Below are 12,270 nucleotides of genomic sequence, written 5' to 3' on the forward strand. Positions count from 1 at the left end.
GCTGAGCCTCAATCTTGTTCCAGATTTTTCTTGACTGTTAGGCTCTTGATGACTTCTTCTATTTTATTGATTGAATTTGAACTGCTTAGATTGTGTATGTCCTCCTGATTCAGTTTGGGAGAATCACATGGCTCTAAAAATTTGTCAGATTCTTTGAACTTTTTTGTTTCTTTGAGTACAGACTTTCAAAATAGGTTATAATTATGCTTTGTATTTCAATGGTGCCTACCATGATATTTCCTTTTTCATCATGATTTTTAGTGATTTGAATTTTTGCTCCTTCTTTTCATTAATGTTGCTAAGGGTTTATCAATTTACTTTTTCAAAGAACCAACTTTTTGTTTTGTCAATTTTCTAAATTTTTCTGTTTCAATTTTATTGATTTCAGCTCTGATTTTTATTATTTCCTTTCTTCTTGTACTTTTTGTGTTGATCTGTTCTTATTCCTCTAGGACTTTGTGATGTAATATTACATCATTTATTTGTTGACTTTCTATTCTTTTATTGAATGTGCTCCATGAAATGAATTTCCTTTTAGTACTGCTTTCATAGTGGCCCACACATTTTGATAAGTTTTATAGTTTTTCTTCTTTACTTTTAAGAATTCTTTTTATCTTCTTCCTGATGTCTTCTGTTTTCCACACATCATTCAATAGAGTCTTATGTGGTATCCAGTTTTGGAGTAGTTTCTGTCTTTCATATTATCATTTATTTCTACATTCATTCCATTATGATCAGGTAGAATACAGGATTATGACTCTATTTGTATTTACTAACAGCTGCTTTATTTAATAGCATGTTCTGTTTTAGAGAAGGATCCATGTGCTGCTGAGAAGAAAGTATATTTTTTTTGATGAATGGAATATTCTATATAAGTCTGTTTAGTCTATTTTATTGATTGTGTTATTGAGTCTATGGTTTCTTTGTTCAATTTTTGTTCAGAATAACTTTCCAATGGTGAGTGCAGTGTTTTGAACTCATCCAGTATTATTGTATTGTGGTCTATTTTGTTCATGGTATTAAGAAGGTTTTGACATATATGGTTATGCCATTGTTTGGGGCACAAATATTTATGATTGCTATGTCTTGATAATTTATGGTTACCATGAGCAGTATAAAATGTCCTTCTTTATCCCTTCTGACCAAGTTTGGCTTGATGTCCTCTTTATCTAATATAAGGATGGTAACACCCGCATTTTTATTGAGTCTGCATGCATGATAGGTTGTTACCCATTCTTTCATCTTTAGTCTGTGGATGTCTTTTTCTATGAGATGTGTCTCATGAGAGCAGCATATTTTGGGGGCTTTCTTTTTAATACTATCTGCCAGTATATGTTTTTGATTAATGAGATTAGGCCATTAACATTCAGGGTTATTATTGATATGTGATTTGTATTGCTGGTCATTTTGGCTTATTTTTTTTAATCATTATTTTCATGATTTATTTTATTGTAAACAAATGGGATACATGCTGTTTCTCTGTACATGGCGTAAAGACATAACATTTGTGTAATCATAAATTTACATAGGGTATTGTTGTTTGATTCATTCTGTTATTTTTCCCTTCCCCCCACCCCTCCCACCCCTCTTTTCCCTCTATACAGACCTTCCTTCCTCCATTCTTGCCCCCCTCCCTAACCCTAACTCTAACCCTAACACTAACTCCTCCCACCCCCCATTATGTGTCATCATCCACTTATTAGCAATATCATTCGACCTTTGCTTTTTTGAGATTGGCTTATCTCACTTAGCATGATATTCTCCAATTTCATCCATTTGCCTGCAAATTCCATAATTTTATTATTGTTTATAGCTGAGTAATATTCCATTGTATATATATACCACAGTTTCTTTATCCATTCATCAATTGAAGAACATCTAGGTTGGTTCCACAATCTGGCTATTGTGAATTGAGCAGCTATGAACATTGATGTGGCTGTATCTCTGTAGTATGCTGATTTTATGTCCTTTGGGTATAGGCCAAGGAGTGGGATAGCTGGGTGAAATGGTGGTTCCATTCCAAGTTTTCTAAGGAATCTCCACACTGCTTTCCAGAGTGGCTGCACTAATTTGCAGCCCCACCAGCAATGTATGAGTGTACCTTTCTCCCCACATGCTCGCCAACACATGTTGTTGCTTGTATTCTTGATAATCGCCATTCTAATTGGGGTGAGATGGAATCTTAGGGTGGTTTTGATTTGCATTTCTCTTATTACTAGAGATGTTGAACATTTTTCCATATGTTTGTTGATTGCTTGTAGATCTTCTTCTGTGAAGTGTCTATTCATTTCCTTAGCCCATTTGTCAATTGGATTATTTGCATTCTTTGTGTAGAGTTTTTTGAGTTCTTTATAGATTCTGGAGATTAGTGCTCTATCTGAAGTATGATTGGCAAAGATTTTCTCCCAGTCTGTAGGCTCTTTCTTTGCTTCGCTGATAGTTTCCTTTGCTGAAAGAAAGCTTTTTAGGTTGAATCTATCCCAGTTATTGATTCTTGCTTTTATTTCTTGTGCTATGAGAGTCCTGTTGAGGAAGTCTGGTCCTAAGCCGACATGTTGAAGATCTGGACCTACTTTTTCTTCTATAATTTGCAGGGTCTCTGGTCTGATTCCGAGGTCCTTAATCCATTTTGAGTTGACTTTTGTGCATGGTGAGAGATATGGGTTTGGTTTCATTCTGTTGCAAATGGATTTCCAATTCTCCCAGCACCATTTGTTGAAGAGGCTATCTTTTCTCCATTGCATATTTTTGGCCCCTTTGTGTAGTATAAGAAAATTTTATTTATTTGGGTGTGTGTCCGTGCTCTATTGTGTACCATTGATCTACCTTTATATTTTGGTACCAATACCATGCTGTTTTTGTTACTATTGCTTTGTAATAGAGTTGAAGATCTGGTATTGTGATACCCCCTACTTCACTCTTCCTGCTAAGGATTGCTTTAGCTATTCTGGGTTTCTTATTCTTCCAGATGAAGTTCATAATGGCTTGCTCTATTTCTGTAAGGTACGTCATTGGGATTTTAATTGGAATTGCATTGAATCTGTATAGAACTTTAGGTAGTATGGCCATTTTGACAATATTAATTCTTCCTATCCAAGAACATGGGAGATTTTTCCATCTTCTAAGGTTTTCTTTAATTTCTTTCTTTAGCGTTCTGTAGTTCTCATTGTAGAAGTCTTTCACCACTTTTGTGAGATTGATTCCCAAGTATTTTATTTTTTTCGAGGCTATTGTAAACGGGGTAGTTTTCCTGATTGTTCTTTCCAACGATTCATCACTTATGTATAAAAATGCATTAGATTTATGTGCATTGATCTTATATCCCGCTATTTTACTGAATTCACATATGAGTTCTAAAAGTTTTCTGGTGGAATTTCCAGGTTCCTCTAAGTATATAATCATATCATCAGCAAATAGGGATAGTTTGAGTCCTTCTTTTCCTATTCATATCCCTTTAATTTCTTTGGTCTCTGTAATTGCTCTGGCTAGAGTTTCAAGGACGATATTGAATAGACGTGATGAAAGTCTTTTTTGTTATGTCCATGTGTTGCCTAGTGTGATTGAACAATCCCAGAGGCTGAGCTGCAGTGGACTTAAGGATGGTCTTCATCCCAATCATTTAAATTCTGTATAATCTATGCTAATGTCTCATGCCTGATAATTAGGAAAAGATGTACTCTAATTTTCTTCAGTGTCTGACCAAATAAACTCTAAAATTACTCTCAGTTTACTGGAATTCATAGAGTAAATATCTATCTTTACTTGTTCCTTAAACCTTGAGACAGACTATTTTTTTTTTCTTACACAGCAATTGAACATGGGGGCATATTCCCAGACTTTGTTCTGTTTAATATAGAGACAGGGTCTTGCTAAGTTGCTCAGAGCCTCACTCTGTTGCTGATACTGGCTTCATTCCTCCCACCCTCCTGCCTTAACTCCTGATGCACTGGGATTGCAGGCATGTGCCACCATACCTGACTTGTGGCTATCTTTCATCTCAGACAGCTTATATCTGTCCAAATATTCTAGCTTCCTCAATAGGATATGCTTTGCCAAATATTAATTATAACAGACATATGCTCAATTTCAAGTTGGATAGGAATGCTTATATCAAAAATGAGAAAAAATATTTGTCATATCACAATCAATACACCAAATTCTAAATATTGAGAAACAATTTTTTTCACCATTGTACTATTAGAAAACAATTGGAGAAAAACACAACTGTATTTATTACCTAGGAAAATACAAAAACCTAAACCTATGTGATATATTAATAGAGGCATTTCTTAAAGTGGGCATAGAAGAAATAGGAACGAGTGGGCACCCCAGCACTGGCTGATGACAGAACCCTTGCCTTCCTGTAACAGGATCCAATCACAACACGAGCTCCATCCACAAGTTCTGTCCAATGGCTTCTGGTTCTCACTGCTAGAGCAGAAGGACCTCGGAGAACTCCAGGTGAATTCTGCAAACTCAAACATTATGTGCATTTCCTCCAAATACATAGCTTGCTGAACCACAATAAGTGACTTGTATCACCAATTGTTGAGTTGTTAGGCAGGTAAATTGAATATATTACTAATGAATTAATTTTGAAAGAAATTAAATTGCAAGCACCAACCCTAATGATATGTATTCATTTTGACATAGATTTTGGATGTTTAACTTATGTTTTAAACTGAAAGACTTGGTGACACAGGAAATGAAAAAAAAAATAATGATATATGAACTTCAAATTATCTCACATCTTGTGTCAGATAATGGAAAACTCTGGGGGTATGTTGGTGTAGTATGAACTTTTGCAGAATCTAACAGAAATATTTACTTTGTTTACTCTTCTTTAAACAGGAAAGTGATTTTAGTAGTATCAATTAAGGCAAAAGTATCTATTGGAAATAAATCTTTGCTGAATAATAGATCGACCTTTATAAGGAAATTGTATTTAGGAGTCTTTGTTAGAGTCTACTTCATGATTTGTTTGTCAGTACTTTATAGAATCAAAACTGCAGAGACAAAAGCCTTGGAGCAGCCTGTAGTTAGAAATTTGATCAGAATTTAATCATCAAAAGGACAATATTGCCACATAATCTATGGACCATTTTAAGGTAATATTTATGACTAAGAACATAAAGCCAGAACCATCAAACTATTCCAAGTTTCATAAAGTCTTTAGAATATTTATATCAATATCATAGACATACAGCATTTTAAGAAAGCAGTTATTTTTGTTAGTAGAGTTAAAAACCGTATTGGACAGAGTTTTAAAGGAATCATTTTAAAAACTGGGCAAAAGGAAGTTATGGTTATAAGGAGATTTCAGCCCCTAAAGACATGCTAAATTTGTCACATAGAGACAATTGGAAAAAAGCTGAGCATATCTATGGAATTTCAAACCCACACACAATCCATATTTAATGATGAAAAAGGGAAAATTCTCTTGAGAAGTGTCTTGTCAGCACCCTGCTTGCACAGGGTCCCAGAAAGTGTTTTTACCATTCTCAGCAAGAAAGATATTCATATATCACCATGGCAGTAATTTCAGGGATGCCAGTATGGTGAGCTGGCAGCAGACAACTATGTGGTTCTGGCTCTACAAGATTGCAGGGTGCTCAAGTTGAGGGGTCGTGGAAGTTTCCAACATCATTTCAAAGAAAGGCCTGGGAGACCAAGCAAACTAACAATTTCTGAGCCCCTGCAGGTTTCCCCAGACATGGTGAAATATGAAACTCTGAAAGTGTGCCAAAGTTAGACTGGAATCTCTGGGAATTAACGCATCAAAGTAGCATAGACTCTTTGCCAAGTAAAGCTGCTGGCTGCAGATAGAGGCAAAGAGAAACAGAATCCTTTGCTGTATAATTTGCAAGGCCAAAAGGGCAGGAATTCTCAACCTATCTGGAAATAGTACATGCAGTTAAGGGTCCTGGATGCCTTATGGTGAACTACAGGTGGACTTGTGTGACCTGTTTGCTCAGTTGATTTTGGTATTCCTCATCCATTATTTCTATGCTCCTCGTATTTCCTTTTATACTTGGAAGGTTTACTGTTTTCCAGTGGATATAGGATGTATGTAACTTGCTTTTGACTTCTACAGGGAGTCACAGCCAAGAGTTTATCTTCATTTTCAGTTGATATTTTGGACTTGCACTTTTGGAATGCTGGAATTGTTATGACTAAGTGACACCTGGAGATGGACTGAATTCATTTTGTATTGTTAAGTGGACATGGGACTTGGGACCAGCAGTGAATGTTATGGATGGAATGTGAGGTGTTTCCCAGTAGTCCCTGTGTTGACACAGAAATTTTCAAAGTTAAGTGATTGGATTGTGTGAGTTACAACCTTGGTTTGAATGACTTGACTGGGTGGTAGATTTCAGTAAGTGGGTGCATTGCTGGAGAAGGTGGCCACAGAGGTTAAACCCTGGAATCATTCATCTACATTTTTTTTTCTGATTTGCTTTTAGTACATTAGAAATCTTTCTAAAATAAACTACGAGAAAGCAATTCCAATTTAATGGAAGTGTCAAGATTAATGTTTTCCATTATTAGCCTGTAAATTGAGGGAAAGTTCAGTGAATTGTGCTCATAGAATTTTGCCCCTATGGGAGATGTAAGGGTAAATCCAAACATTGATAGAAAGATGAAGAAAGATGGACACTCATAGCATGGATTTCTGGTTGGAATTTGTTTCTTGCTCACTATGTCAATTTTTTCTCCCAGTCCCCTCCTAGGTTAATATACTGGATATCATGCTTACTGTAGTAGAGAAAAGAAGTGATGGACTGAACCCAGTGGAAGTGTTGAAAAGCTTCTTGAATCACACCTGGCCCAAGCTTCTCCAGCAAAGATGGACAGAGGGAAAGGAGGTGCTGGCACCATTTGAGGGCTGGCTTAGGGCTCTGGAAAGTTCAGAGGAGCTGAGGCCCAGGTAGCAGGACAAGCCTGGAAAGCAAAGAACTCCTATGGCCATGAAAGTCTGCAGTGCTCATACAAGGGACAACAGCCCAAACCCTATCATGCATAAGCACATGGAGTTATATGGAAAATTACAAAGGGACATGCCCTAACCTGTCTCCCATATGGGACTGAGCAAGACCCATTAAGCCCATGATGGGTAGCCTGGGAGAGTGCTGGTCAGGGTAGCCCAGTGAAGGACAGGGTGCCATGGCAGACAGATCCAATCTGGTTTCTGAGGTGAGTTCATCTCCATCCCTCAAAGTCTTTTTACATGCAGAGAGCTGAAGGAGGTCTTGCTGGCTGAGAACTTTGGAAAACTCCCTATAGTGAGACTGGGCAGGGGAGGCAGGGTAGGGACTGCCTTGAGAAAGTAGCTGAATAATGGATGGATTGGAATTTCCAGAGACTTCAGAGATGATACTTATATGATATGAACCATGATTCAATGCTTTGACATGGGGTAATTTGCTAAGTGAGATATTTCTACCCTGAACTCTAGGCAGCGTTGGTCTGGGAAGACAGAAAACTGACCTTCCCAAGACTCATGGGGATGAAAAGTTTCCAAGAAAACTAGGTTTGGGCTTCAAGAATGCAATGAGAAAAATAGAGGGCTGTAAAGGATTTTAGGTGCAGGCTGAGTTGATGGTGCCTTCTATTCATGATTCTGATCCTGCCATTGTCTTGGAGGGAGAGGTGACCATCCTCTGATCTTCCAAAGCCCCTAAGTAGATAAAGTGACCAGTTGGAAGATAGGCCTTGGGGCACCCAAGGGCACAAATCTGTGATGGCCACCCCTATGACACCCAGCAGGGACCACAAAGTTCCAGACTCAGTCTGTTCTCAGAGCAATAAGCATGGCATAAAGTTTGGGGGACTTCAGCTTTGGAGACAACAGCAGGGTTGCAGGTCTGTCTTCTTGGCCTGGGAATATTTGGGATTCCCTCAGGTGGGCCATCCAAGTATCCCTTCTGGAATTGCCAGCTCTCTCCTCAGTGGGCAGGAGAGCATGTGGGAGGGCAGCTTCGCCAAGCAGGAGTCACCATGTCCTCTCTGTGGGACGCTCAACCCTTCTCCTGGGCAGTACCCTTGGAACCACACAGCCATGTCTATATCTCCCTGTCCACAGGGTGCATATTGCCCATTTTGTGCTCTGAGCCACAACTCTCTGTGTTTGGCCAGGTCCACTTTTCAAAGCAGTTTTCAAAGCAGACTCAACTCTGCTTTGGTTGAACATGTCCGTCTTGTGTTGCACATATGTGTACTGGTACAAATGTTGCAAGATAATCTCCACCCTCTCCACTTCCAGCCACTCCAGCTCTTGGTGGTCACCATCTCTTCAAACCACTTGAACTGGACTTGGTTGTAGACGTCCACACAGAGCACGAAGTTATCACCAGCCTCTGTGGGCTTCTGCTGTGAATGTCCTCCTCCTTCTTGTTGCTCAGCTTGATCTCCAGCTGCTGGGTCTTCATCTCCAGGTCTCTCTGCCACTCTGTGAGGGCTTCTGGGCCTTCTCCACAAATGCATAGCAGGTGGCACATTGCTTGCGGAGGTCAGCATTATGGTGGTCACACTTTTTCATGTCTTTCTTGAAGTTCTCACAAATGTTCATTAGGGGTTTTCCTACTTTGCTGTGATGCTTGGTGGAGAGCTTGAGATGAACTTCTTCTTCATCTACCAGGATCTTCTTCATGTGAACCCATGCTTCTCCCAGGTTCCTTGCATATTCTTCTTTAATCTTTATCCTCTCTTGGATGAATTCAGACATTTCTTTCTGCATTTGTTCAGCTTTCAGTTGCTTAAAGAGCAGCAGTTCAAACCCCGCCATGGTGCCATTGCCTTGGGGTCTTTCTTATCAGCCCAGAAGTAGTCACAGTAGCTCCACTGTTTTGGCTTCAACAGCTGCTGTTCAGGCATTGTGTCTGGGTGAGGAAACATCACACAATTTATCATCTTCTCTGTGTGGTCAAATTAATTTTCAAAGTTATATATTTTGTCTTCATTGCCTGAGGCTCTGTCTTCCGAATGGTCTCCTCTGTTGGTTCTACTTTCCATTGAATTTTACTTTGGTTTATTGATTCCTTCATTTCAAAGATTTCTTCTAGATTTCTTTTTCAGGATCTTCATCATTTAATCTGTTATCGTCCATGTCATGAAACAGCTCTGATTTCCCTTTCTATATCCTCCTTGAAGTGGTGGAGCAGTTTTACTAAGTAAATTCTGAACTCCTTTTCTGACATTTTATCTACTGTGTTGTCAATGGAGTCTATAACTGGAGCATCCTGATTTGTTTGGAGTGCTTTATTCCACATTTTTTTTAATTTTGTGTGCCTTCTCATCTAGCCATAGGAATATGAAGCAGTTCACTTTCTACCCTGTAGACTTAGAGTGTCCCTGAAAGTTTCCAGTACCTTACAAACCTGGGTTTCAATGTCCATGGGCTCTGCCACGCTGCAGTCCCAAGATGGCCCCGGGATTGCAAGATTGCAAGCATTCATCTTCTTTGCAACCCATTTTCCCTTCCTTGTCTTTGCTTCCTAAAAGTCACATTCCAGAACAACTTCCCTCTGCTGTGTCCTTCTTCAGTGTTCCCACACCATGGGCACAAATCCATGGAACTGGCAAATGACAGAATAAAACTATAACCTCATGAGTCAAAAATAAGTTTTTCTTCATCTGAGTTGTTTATGGACATAATTATTAAACATGATCTCACAGAGTTTGAATTGTATACCAGAGAAGTCAAAGCTGGTAAAATATATGAATCCCAATAAATCAGTCTCATTATGTTAACAGTATGAAGAAAAATATGTGCAAAAATGAATGTACAGCTGAATATATTTCCAGCATATACATATAATGAATAGTCATTCATTCTTAAGAAATGAACTAATGATATAAGCTACCAGGAAGACTAGTAAGGAAAACATTAGGCAGTTAAACAATAAAGATCACATAATGAATGATTTTATTTATATCAAGTTTAACAAATTTTGAATTCAAAGATCCCCAATGTACATACTCCTTTCCAGTGACTGTAGTTAGGGAAAATAGGGACAAGTTGTACAAAGGATTAGATAGTTCATCTGAACTAATGAAAATATTTAGGAACAAGATGTAGTTGGAATGTGTATACATTTGAAAATATGGTAAATAACTCTGAATAGATATCATTAACTCCTACAAAGGTTAATTTTATATCATGTGAATTACGTCTCAATGATAAAAAATTTTACTGCTAATCTACAGATAGTGTTAGGGGATTCTCACTTACAGGTTGGTGAGTGAGTGAGAGCTTCTCGTCTCCCTTAATGTTAACTGGCCCCCATAAGCACCCATAGCTCACACTGAGGAGGAGTGCAGAGATGAAAACAAACAGTGAGTCCATCAGTCTATCCACAGTGTCATTAGTTTCTCATATACAACTTAGGGCAATGTCCAGCACAAGAGTTCCCCTGTGTCCACTGCCCATGCTGGCACAGGTTCTCTCCCCTGGGCTCTGGAGATGCTGCCTGCTGCTGTGCTCAGGTCCCCTGCTATCTCTGAACGCTGAACTCTGGAATGCTGGAGACCCTGCTCCACTGGCAAAGCACCAGGTTAACATAAAACAGAGGTGACTGAGCTCCCCACATCCCACATGGCACTGTGTTGACTGGACAGATCTACTGTGGTGAAGACACAGTTGATGGGAGAAGCCAAGAAGAGACTCTGTTCTGCTCCCACATGGAGATTGGACAATGCTCAGGAGTGAGTACTTGGCAGTTAGAGTTCAAACACATCTAAGCTTCATTTTCATTCTGCTAAGAAAATTGCAATATCATCCAAGGGTCAGGTAGCCCAGGGAAAAAAATGTGTTAGTTCTGTGAAGAACACAACAAGTCCAGAGGGTCCTTAAAACTGCATAATTCCATTTTTTATGATTGCCAAGTTTTCAATAGGTTCACAGGGACCTTGGTGGGTGTCTGCATGGTACATGCAAATAAAGTGTGTGATAGTTCCTCAAGTGGCTTCTGGTTGGTTTCAAATTCTTTAACTTACTCTTACTTATAATATACTCAGAAAATTCACAGAATAGTCTTCACAGAAATTCCAGAGAAGACAACATAAATACATTCATTTTAAAGCAAAAAGTATAACATGGAAAATACCTGATAGGCAATAGGTAGATAGATACCAAAGTATTTACATAAATAATATACCTTAAAATATTATTTTAAGGAAGGAAAAAAATTTCAACATTACATAAAATTTTCATGGAAACATTTTTAATTCATCCACTTCATCTTGTTGCATTCATAAAAATTATATTCTTTTTCAACTAATTTTAAATTTTTTACTACCAATATATGAGGTGTGACTATGAGGAAATCTCTGTCCAGTGGTAACCATACAAAAAATGAAATTATAAAATTCTAGAAGCATACTATGAATTTCAGAAACTATAAATATCACCTTAATATTTGTCAAAGATTTAACTAGAAGTAATTAATAATTTTAAAAATGAAAAAATTTAATTTAGAAAATGAAAATTCCCTGTGCCTTGCAACCTGAATTATCCTTTGCAGTTTCTAAATTGCCTACTTATCATTCATTTCCTTATTTTAAGCACTATCTGGAGAAATACAAGAAGTGAAACTCCCAGCTTTCTCCACTTTTAGAGGCAGCCATTGGGCGCACCCTCTTCATGTTCCTGGCATTAAGACCTGCTCGCCTCTCTTCAGAAGCATTTCCCTGTCTTTCTTTCCCACCTTTTATTTTATTTTCTCTTCATCTAATTGTTTACAGAATGGAATTTTTTGACAGGCATTTGTCTGCACTTAAATATTAATACTGTTCTGAATAACAATAAAATTTTTCTGGAGAAGATATCTGAAGTAAAGCATGTTTGCTTTTTTTAAAAAAATCTTTCTTCCTAAAGAAACGATGTTTGAAACTTACTGAAATTGACTGAGGCTCTCTGTAGAAATTAGGGGTAGCTCCTATTCTTGTTTTTGCCATGTTACACATGAGGATGGATCACTGCTCCATGATCCCAGGATATCCTCTGAGACAGAAGGAACAAGAGACAAAGTCGAATTCAGAAAATTTCTAAAACTACAGTTAAATCACATAAATAAGAAGAAAAACAATTAAGTTTATATAACTCAAACTACTAGTGGGGAATGCACTAAGTTCTGTTGGAGAAATGAACACAAAGAATATAGTATATAGTGTTCAACATGAAGGAAATTGCTCCATGGTTCAGTCACCTCCTGGATTTTAAATACATGTCTGCTTTTCCATCATAGATTTCATACAAAGAAGAAAAGAAGA

The sequence above is a fragment of the Sciurus vulgaris genome (assembly GCF_902686455.1).
Source record: "Sciurus vulgaris genome assembly, chromosome: 6".
Taxonomy (NCBI): domain Eukaryota; kingdom Metazoa; phylum Chordata; class Mammalia; order Rodentia; family Sciuridae; genus Sciurus; species Sciurus vulgaris.